The 10,147-nt window shown below is 35.6% G+C and overlaps 1 long non-coding RNA gene across 2 annotated transcripts in view; it reads right to left on the bottom strand.

Annotated features, from left to right (window-relative positions):
• Nucleotides 1–8,406: 8,406 nt before the first annotated feature.
• LOC126955055 (uncharacterized) overlaps nt 8,407–10,147 on the bottom strand; it is a 67,864-nt gene continuing 66,123 nt past the window's right edge. For both annotated transcript variants that reach the window (XR_007725795.1, XR_007725796.1), the window contains one exon: nt 8,407–8,561. This is a non-coding gene — a long non-coding RNA (uncharacterized LOC126955055). The remainder of the gene's footprint in view (nt 8,562–10,147) is intronic.

The following is a 10,147-nucleotide window of genomic DNA, read 5'->3' as shown; positions in this document are numbered from 1 at the left end:
TAGATCAGGTGGACAGTTTCTCCCATGCTGCCCTGTAATAGTGAGTGAGTTCTCATGAGATCTGATGGTTTTAAAGTGTGGTACTTACCCCTTGTTCTTTCTCTCTCCTTCCACCTTGTGAAGAAGGCTAATTTTGTTTGTTTGTTTGTTTGTTTGTTTGAGATGGAGTCTCACTTTGTCGCCCAGGCTGGAGTGCAGTGGCGCAATCTAGGCTCACTGCAAGCTCTGTCTCCTGGGTTCACGCCATTCTCCTGCCTTAGCCTCCCAAGTATCTGGGACTACAGGCACCCGCCACCACGTCCGGCTAATTTTTTGTGTTTTTAGTAGAGATGGGGTTTCATCACGTTAACCAGGATGGTCTCGATCTCCTGACCTCATGATCTGCCCACCTCAGCCTCTCAAAGTGCTAGGATTACAGATATGAGCCCCTGCTCCTGGCTTGTTTTTTTGTTTGTTTGTTTGTTTTATTGTTTCGTTTTGTTTTGTGCCTGCTTTAGATGCCTGCTTCCCCTTCCTCTTCCGCCACGGCTGTAAGTTTCCTGAGGTCTCCCCAGCAATGCAGACCTATGAGTAAATTAAACCTCTTTTCTTTATAAGTTACCCAGTCTCAGGCAGTTCTTTATAGCAGTGGGAAAATGGACTAATACAGTAGGTATGTTCAATTTGACCAATTTTATAGCATTTCCAGTGTGCCTACTATCTCCAATCTTCTGATTTTATAAAATAAATAAGTGGGACTATAAAAACCCAGTTGGTGGCCAGGCATGGTGGCTCCTGCCTGTGATCCCAAAACTTTGGGAGGTCGAGGCAGGCAGATCGCCTGAGGTCAGGAATTTGAGAACAGCCTGGTCAACATAGTGAAACCCCATCTCTACTGAAAAAATAAAAAATAAAAAATAAAAAAGTTAGCCGAGCATGGTGGTGAGCACCTATAATCCCAGCTACTCAGGAGGCTGAGTCAGGGAGAATTGCTTGAACCTGAACCTAGGAGGCAGAGCTTCCAGTGAGCCTAGATCATGACATTGAGCTCCAGCCTGGGTGACAGAGTGAGACTCAAAAAAAAAAAAAAAAAAAAAAAAAAAAAAAAGCAAAATATATGAAAACCTTTCCTGATCTAAGATTCTTCTTTTGATATTATTAAATTGGAGACTCATTCCCTTTAAGGCTCGCAAACATTCACATTTTGAAATAATCACAGGAACTTGTCTCTCTCTGCTTTTGACCATCAGTTAATAAAAGGAGATATACTTCAATATTGCAAAATCATTATTAAACAATGGATAAAATTGTACTTTGGTAGAACAATGTTTTCCTGGTGCACTCAGGAGATAAAGACCTAAAGCACCACGATGTGCAACCTAGTGACTTTCTCTGCTGGAAAGATATCTACATAAAGATTATCTCCAGCCTTATCAGAAGGGTCCATATCAAGCGCTTTTCACCACTCCTTTTGCTGCAAAGCTCAAAGGCACTGATTTGTGCATCTACATATCTTATTTTTAAAAGTCCCCCACTCCTGACTGGACAAGTACTCCAATAAGGGTTTTAAAACTAAAGTTCTTCCAGAATTGAAGCAGATGACATCTGAAGTAGACTTCCATACCAACATGTCCAGACCAGGATGTATACTCTTTTTTATTAAAAAAAAATTGATCTTTTCTTATATGCCTTTATTTTCCTGGAAAGACAATGCTATAATTCACATTTTCCAATCTATTGCCAAGGGAGACACATAACTGGCTATTGGATTTGTCACGACAACTTCCCATCTGTTCATTATGAAAGTTAATCTTTATTTTACCCCATAACATGTTTTACTAATGTTTCCAATGAACTGTTCAAATTGTGTATCTGGTTCTTTTTATAAGGTCAAGTTTTGAGATTCACATATGCAGATTTCCTGCTTTACTCTAACAGTATCTAAGGTCTACACAAAAGACTTTAAAATTAGATTAATATTATATAAAGAAAAATATGGTAAGAGTACTCAAGAGAAAAGAAATTCAACAGATTGCAAAACTTTTCCTTTCCCTAGTCTTCTAAATGTTGATGGCCTCCAGCAATGCAATAATTCAATAATATAATCTTGGCTAAATGGTGCTGACACCTCCTTATGAGTAACTGTTAATACACAAAGTAGACCCTGTGGAATTCCCTGTTGTACTCCATTGGAATATATTTTCATCTGTGGGGGATTCAAAAGTCAACTACCTGCTTAGGCAACATTACATCTTAAGAAATGGAAAATTAAAAGACCAATGTTTTTTGAAATACTTCTGCATTCAATTTAAATCAGCAAAATTTGAACATTGGTTCCTACCTCTTAGTTTACATCGTGATATTTAAAAGAGACACTTTGTCAGGAGGCATAAATCTCGCAGATGGGCCTCAGTTGTTAAGTCTTCTTTCCCTAGCATCAGAATTAGCCACTTAGGAACAATCATCAGAAATTTATCCTTAACAATTTGGTCCATAGCCAACTCCACAGCTAAAGCTATTGCAACCGAAAAATACTTCCTTAGATTTTCTTGCTAAAGTGGCATTTGATAGCAGGATTGCACTGGATTACTAATTAGCTAAACAAGGTGGTATTTGTGCAGTTGCTAACACTGTTTGCTGCACATGGAAAAATTCCTCTGGCAATTACACAAGATAAGAAAGCAAGCCACTTAGCTCCAAAAAGTTTCAGCAGATACATCTGGACTTTTTGATCTGTTCAGTTGATTACCTTCAAAATTGGGTTCATGGTTGAGAACAATTATTTAAACTGGAATTTATGATATCATTCATGATCATTCTTTGCATTTTGATCTTTAAACTCAATTTTTCTTGCCTGTCTAATCTTTGTAAAACCAGTCCTCACAACAGAATAATGTTAGCAGAATACTTCAAGATGATTTCTAATGCATATGGCACTGGTAAGATGGAAGTCTATGCTGGACTACAGGCAAACCTGCCCTGAGAGGTTTTCTTTCTGGCCACAAATGTGGCCTGGGTTTCTAACATTGATTCCCATACTTTGCTCTCAATTTGGGACCAGACACAATTAGGATATCCCAGCGTTAAGAGACAATTAGACCTAACTTCAGGATGGTTAATCAGTGATATTTTCATAGAAAGATCTTGATCAAAAGGGGGAAATGTGAAAATTGACTTTACAAATTGGAGTTATTTTTTTCAAACCCAACTAAATTATAGTCTAGGGACCAGGGAGAAGAAGCACTTAGGTCACAAAGCACCTGCCCCAGAAATTATCTCACAAGCTCATCTGCCAAAACAACCTGCTGTAACCTTAAGACCAGTTTTACCTAGTAGCTGCCAAAGCAACCTTCTGTGATTCTAAAGCTAGTATACCTACCACTGCTACTCACCAATCAGAGTTTGCCAACACCCCAAAAAACTCCACTAGTGCTAACAAACTTTCAAAACAATTTGCATAACATTTATCTTCTCCAGTAAAACCCCAAACTTTTCTTTAATTCTTTGGAACACCAAAGACTACCCTAGTCAGTGTTTATGATCTAAATTGCAATCCTATTTTTACATATGTTTTAAAATAAAACCTTTTGCTTAGAGATTCATCTCTAAATTTTACTTTGTTTGTACATTGTCAAACTAATTTTAAGAAAACTGATGGTCATGTAGGTGTTTTGGACACTCTACAGAATGCTGTGTATCTTGCCCTTGCTGGTAAATTAGTGCCAGTCTTCTCTGCAGACCTGTGATGTTAGCAAAAATTTATCTCTTGGCAATAACATGGTCTTCTGAATGTGAGAAAATGAATACTGCCATATTGCCTAGTACCAATTTTTTTTTTTTCACTGCAAATGGTTTGAGTCAATTTATTTGTACCTGGATATGCATATATCTGATGGCTTTATGTAGATATTTAATGTTTTAACCCATTGATGAATTATTGGATTTTAAAATCAGAGATTTAAAAAACGTTTTAATAATAATAATAATTACTAATTATTATTAAAAACGTTTTAATAATTACAAATAAGTTTTATTAAGTGCTAACTGTAGGTTAATGACTCCTCCTCATTTAGTTAAATAATATAAACCTGCCAAATTTTTTCCTGCACAAAAGTTTTCAGCTTTCTTAACTTTATCAAACCCTATGAGAATGAGCTGCCAAAGGAAAAATAGTAAACTGTAGGTTTTGCTTTCACACTTTTAAGAGTTCCACAATTCATCACATTGGTTTTCCAAATCTTCAAGGAAACTATGTTTTCTAGGAAGATACTGCATGTTTAACTTGTGAATTGGATAGACTTACCAATGTGCTAGATGCTCAGAGCTAAACCTTTTACTACAAGAACAGCTATAGTATTTAGTAAGTAGGCATAGGTTTTATTGGTCCTTATAGCTAGCTATAGTGCTGTTTTAAGCTCTCCTTATTCCTTTGAGTCTTTAATATAAATAATTAGACCCATGACAGAAAACCAACATTTTTTATGGCATATATTCAGAGAGTCAAGGTATGAATGTTAGAATAAGAAGAATTAGAAGACATGTTGGGGGGACTATTATTGCTTATTAATTGACCATGGGTATATCATTCTTTTGAATTATCATACTCAGGGAAAAAGAAAGGTAGAATACTTGGAAGTAAAGATGATAAGATTTCTAAATTCCTCATATTTCTTTGACCAGAACCATAAGATTAGTATGCATACTTAACAAAAATAAATGTTTTGTTTTTTACTCAGCTTCAATTTTTCTATGTACAGTATTCAGTTTTTGAGAATAGGGATGATTCCTTATTCGTTGTTTTATTTCTAGCCTGTAGAATATACTAACAAACATTTCTTGAAATAACTTTTTTTTAAATTTTAGCTATACAATGTATCATTGCTTTTATAATTTTCATGTCAGAATCCTCTTATTTGTTAAGTTATTGGTTGCAATTCAGCAGTAATTGCAGGAAACTTTAAGTGGGTTAATAAAATTTCTTACAAACTTGCCAATTTGCATTCTCTAATGTTAAAATCTAGATTTATGTATTTTTTTAAAAGTTTTTGATTCCAAATATGAAAATTCAGCTCTGCAAAAGCCAACTTTGGAATTTTAAAACTTTGGATACAAATGTAATATTCTAGTTACTGACCTATCAAAAATTAGATGTACAAACACAAACTGACACACAAAAACATAGAACTTAGGTATTCATAGAGATACAAAACTGGAAATGTTTCAAATACATTTAACATGTTTTTAAACCCTAAATTTCTACCCTCAATATAATAACTTTGTATCACCACAAATAGTACAAACCCACAACCTTAAATGATTTTAAAGTGGTGTTGGGGGGCAGTGTTCAAGAATTGTGAATTATCTGAAATTTATTTACATTATAACAGGTTAGCCTGCTACTGTTTCATGGAGGTCCCAGAAAACAAGAGACTACTGGATCAGAGAAAAAGAACATTTTTACTCATGGCAAAGCAGGAAGCAGGAACTGTATGTTTACATCAGTTCCCTTTGCCAGGCCTCCAGTCCCATGGAACAGTGTAGAGGAGAGCCCAGTTGTGCACACACAGTGGGGCTGTGTCACAGCTGAGGAACTCTAAGCCAAGGTAGCCCTAAGCTTTTAGATGCAGCTGCTAGCAAACTTTTCCAACCTTGCACTGCAGTAAGACATTATCTTTATTTAAAAATTTGCACTCTGCCCAAGACCTGGGCACTGCATCTTTTGAGTGTCTTTGTTGTACAAACATCCTTTAAAAGGTAGTCTGGAACAGAACACATGCAGAATGTTAGCACCCCATGGAGATTTAGCTTCCAATGGGGAGTTAGAAATATGTATCTAGGATTTTATTTTTTTTTTAACCAAAAACATTCCCTACATGTTGGATCAAACAAGAAAGCTGAACCTTTAAAATGACTCCTACATCATTTTCTCCTTATTCATCTATTCATCAGTTCTGTTTACTCTATCAAATATCTTTCAATCTCATTCACTTTTCTCTATATTCATTGTTTTTGCCTTAGTCTAGTTCATCATGATCAGTAACTTGACTTTACAAGAGCCTCTTCACAGGTTTGCCAGTTTAGTACTAATGCTGCCAGGAAAATTGTTCTGAAATGCAAATCTGATATGATCCCTAGCAGAAATTAGTTGTCCTTGTCTTCTGGAAACAATCAACATTTCTTTAAATGTCTTACAATGTACTGAGCTTATTCTTCTTTTCAGTGTCTTCTCCTAACACTCACCTCTTATACTGTTATGTCGCAGCCACATTCAAGTTCCAGAACTGTGGATATTCCATTGCTTCTTCTTGAGATATACTACCTTAGACCCTCGTTTTATTTCCAAGGCTTAATTAATGCCTACTGATTCTTCAGGATCCAACTTAGATGTCATTTTCTTCAAGAAACCTGTTTGACTCTTCCCAGTCCAGGTAATGCACTTCATACTCCCTCTTTTACATATATTGCTATCCCTTAATAAAATTGTTGGTTAACCTGTTTGTATGTCCCACCACACAATAATTTCTATGATAATAAGTACCCAGAACCCACAAAAACTGTCATATGGTCATTGCTTATAAGTACTAACTGAATATATAAATGAATTAATGAATATGTAATGAGATGTTTGCTTTGTTGGAAGATATTAGAAATAGAAATGCACTCCCAAAATGATGGGAATCAATTGGAATCAACTCTGTTGTTGGATATTAATTTTTTTTCTTTTGTGGTTTTCTACACGACATTCCTTTGACCTTACTGGTATATACGAGTAAGTCACTTTACAAAGAGGATTTTAAATGTCAGCCAACTCTGACTTCTTAGAATTATGTTCTCTGGAAAAAAAAAAAAAAAAACAGTAGGAAAATACGACAGGTGGATATGTGTTGGGGATTAAAGTACACTGGGGACTGGAATGAACCTACCAATCTCATTAGCTGTCTTCTGAGCTGCTGAATTCTACGTAGGTCCCCTAGGTGAAGGGCTAATAATTAATTCAATTTGCTATCTATGCTGTGGAAAGCTCCAAAGGTTAAGATTATGGAGCACTGATGAGGGCAATCTTTTATACTGTTTAAATTGCTGTTTAAATTTGAATTAGATTCTAATGGTGACAGTTTGAAACTGACACAGTTTAATTCATTTATCACATTAGAAAACCTGACTACCTGAACTAGCTTTAAAGTATGTCTTAAATAAGCAGTCAGCCAGTGCACTTACATGTCCATTTTTACTATTTACTTGAAATTGGAATATGAACAGAAGTTGCTACTCTTGTCAGCTTTTGTGTCCACTTTCTATTGTTTTACTTTCTCTGCTATGAGTTCCCTCACCTGCCATGACATGCAGTCTCTTATAAATAGTGTAATTAATACTCCCCAGGACACAGCATTCAGGGTTGAAGGAGACTTAGGTAATAATAATAATAATAACATTTATATAGTGTTAGGATTTGCCAAGATTTTTATGTACATTTTGATAGATAGATAGAAAGAGATAGATAGATACATACATAGATACATGGGAGTCAACTGTATATGTTTATTTAATCCTTCCAACAATTCTGCCAGGTAGCTATTATCTCACATTTTAAAGATGAGTCAACTTAAGCCAAGAACTATATTTTCCAAATTTATATAGTTAGTGAATGATAAAACTGCCTTTCTAAATTAGTAACAGAAATATTTGCCAAAATTCACTTGTATTGGCTCCACTGAAACTCTAGCACCCCGCACATTCCTCTAACTCATTCTGTAAATTCTGAATGATTTTGGTGTTTTGCCCACAGACTTGTGCTTGGTTACTGTTTGGCAGCTGCCATTTCTCTTCTTACCTACTCTGCTCTCTGGTGTTGCCCGTTGCTCAGTCACTGCTGTTCCCTGAAAACAGGAGGTATGCAGGTGCCTGTCCGCTTTGTCCTATCAGCTTCCACCAGTGCCTGCCAAACACTGCCCTGAGCCTGCCATAGGCATCAGCACTATGCCAAGGGCTGCATGCAGTGAGATTGCCTGCTGCAGCCAGAAGGTACTCATATTGATCGCGCTGATGCTTTTCACCTCAGTTCTTTAGGTTTTCACTCAAGATTATTTTACAGGTCATGATATTTGGGTTTAGCAAGAGTATCAAAAAGTAGGAATTAAGTATGTAAAAGATAAAATGCTCTATTTAGTATTAGCACCCCATTTATTTGACTAATGCTAAATTTTCTTCTTGGGATTAGTTTAATTTCATAAACGTTGTCCACTCATAACTTAAGACCCCAAGGGGTAGTTCCTTAACCAATGTTACAAATGTGCAGAATTGGAACATACTTAGGATTAAGTGCAGACACTTGCAACAGAAGTTGCTTATTATTTTCATGATTAATGCTATGATCTTTCAAGCATTCTGAAAAAAAAAAGAAAGACTAGAAGGTAAGACCACCTCATTTAATTGAGAATGTTAAATTCCTGGATGCCAGATCACCAGGCAGAATTTCTGCTTTAGGAGGAGTAGGGCTCTTGCACCTGTGACCAGGAGTTGTCTTTCTTTACTGTAGAAGTAAAGAGCACTCTTTCTTTACTGTAGTCAATGCTGCTTCTTTTCTGGCAAAATAAGGACAGAGAAGAATTATTATTATTTTTTTCCTCTTTGGGCCACAGACTAAACCAATGTAAATTCTCTGTGCTTCAAGTGGGCCTATATACTTACAAAAGGCAGGTGCAAGCTAGGAAAGGTGTTTATATTAGCAATACAAATATGTAAGAAAATAATATTTATATAGGGCTTTAGGGCAAGATTGGTGGGGGGGATTGAAGAACTAATAAACATGTCTGATTACAATTATTGAACAATTTATGAATTCAACATGGTTTTCAGGGATGAAGGAACTGGAACATAGAAAAGTAAATACCATTCTGTGTCTGCAATAAAGTAAAACTATGGAGTGTACAAAAGGATAATATCTGATGTAGATATCAAAAAGATAGTGAATATAACAGAACCTAAGAGACTACTTTGAATAAATGGGGGATGGGAGGAGAAAAGTAGAAAGAGAATAACTTTTCCCACTGTTACAAAGTAGCTGCCATTAGTACTGATGACAACTTTAGGTGTAATTCTTTTTTTGAATTTTTTTTTCCTGTTTGAATTCTAAAGGCTGTTAAAACTAACCTTTGCAACAAAGAGGAAGAACATTTCAATAGTCTTTTATTTGCTGTAAATTGATTATGGAATTTACAATCTATAAAATGTTAATTTATATTTTATTAATAACATGCAGCTGGTCCTTGAATAACATAATTTTCTTCAATATCATTTCATTATAACATTGATGAGAAAAAACAATTGATTGCTAGCAGGGCATTGTCTGTGTGAAGTTTGCATGTTCCACTCCTGTCTGCCTGAGTTTTCTCTGGGAACTCCTGTTTCCTTCCACATTCCAAAGATGTGCATGTTAGGTGAACTGGTGCATCCAAGTGTGTGTATGTGTGTGAGTGTGCTCTGCAATGGGATGGATTCCCATCTAGAGCTGGTTCCCAGCTTGTACCCTCAGTTGCAGTATGGCCTCTGGTTACCCATGGCCCTCAACTAGAAAAATTAGGTAATTATCGTACTTTGTAAAATTAATCTTTCTTAAATGTATGTATAGCTCACATTTATTTCAACATTTAATATTAGAAGTGTTCTAGTCTTTATTGATAAGTTTGGTGATGCTTTTGTGACAAGAAATATGCTGTAGGAACTAAACTCTTGTTTATATCAGTCTATACCAGTAAACTAGTAAAACTGGTTTCCTCATATTTTGTTTCATTTAAAGTCACAGTTTCCAAAAACCTATTGACAATGTTAAGTGAGGAGTTACTGTAAGTTTGATTTTTAAAAATAGCATGTTTTTTTCTAGACTGGGACATTTATTCATCACTTATTGAACACATTTTTACTGAGCAATTACCTTGTGCCAAGCATGGTTTTAGACTGACAGAGAGTGGTTATTGGAACAAACACATTCTCAGCTTTCTAGGGCTTACAAAAGGTTATAAATATATAGAACATATTTACAAAAAATAACTAAATATATTAATAACTGGTATAGTAAGGGCTATGAATAGTAACCAGGATAAAGAGGAGAGTGGTGTATGTGTGTATGTGTATTTTATATAAAATTATCAGGGAAGGCAACATTTGTGCA

This window comes from Macaca thibetana, chromosome 5, assembly GCF_024542745.1.
Source record: "Macaca thibetana thibetana isolate TM-01 chromosome 5, ASM2454274v1, whole genome shotgun sequence".
Classification (NCBI taxonomy): domain Eukaryota; kingdom Metazoa; phylum Chordata; class Mammalia; order Primates; family Cercopithecidae; genus Macaca; species Macaca thibetana.
The sequence above is the reverse complement of the archived record's forward strand: the minus strand, read 5'-3'. Positions and strand labels throughout refer to the sequence as shown.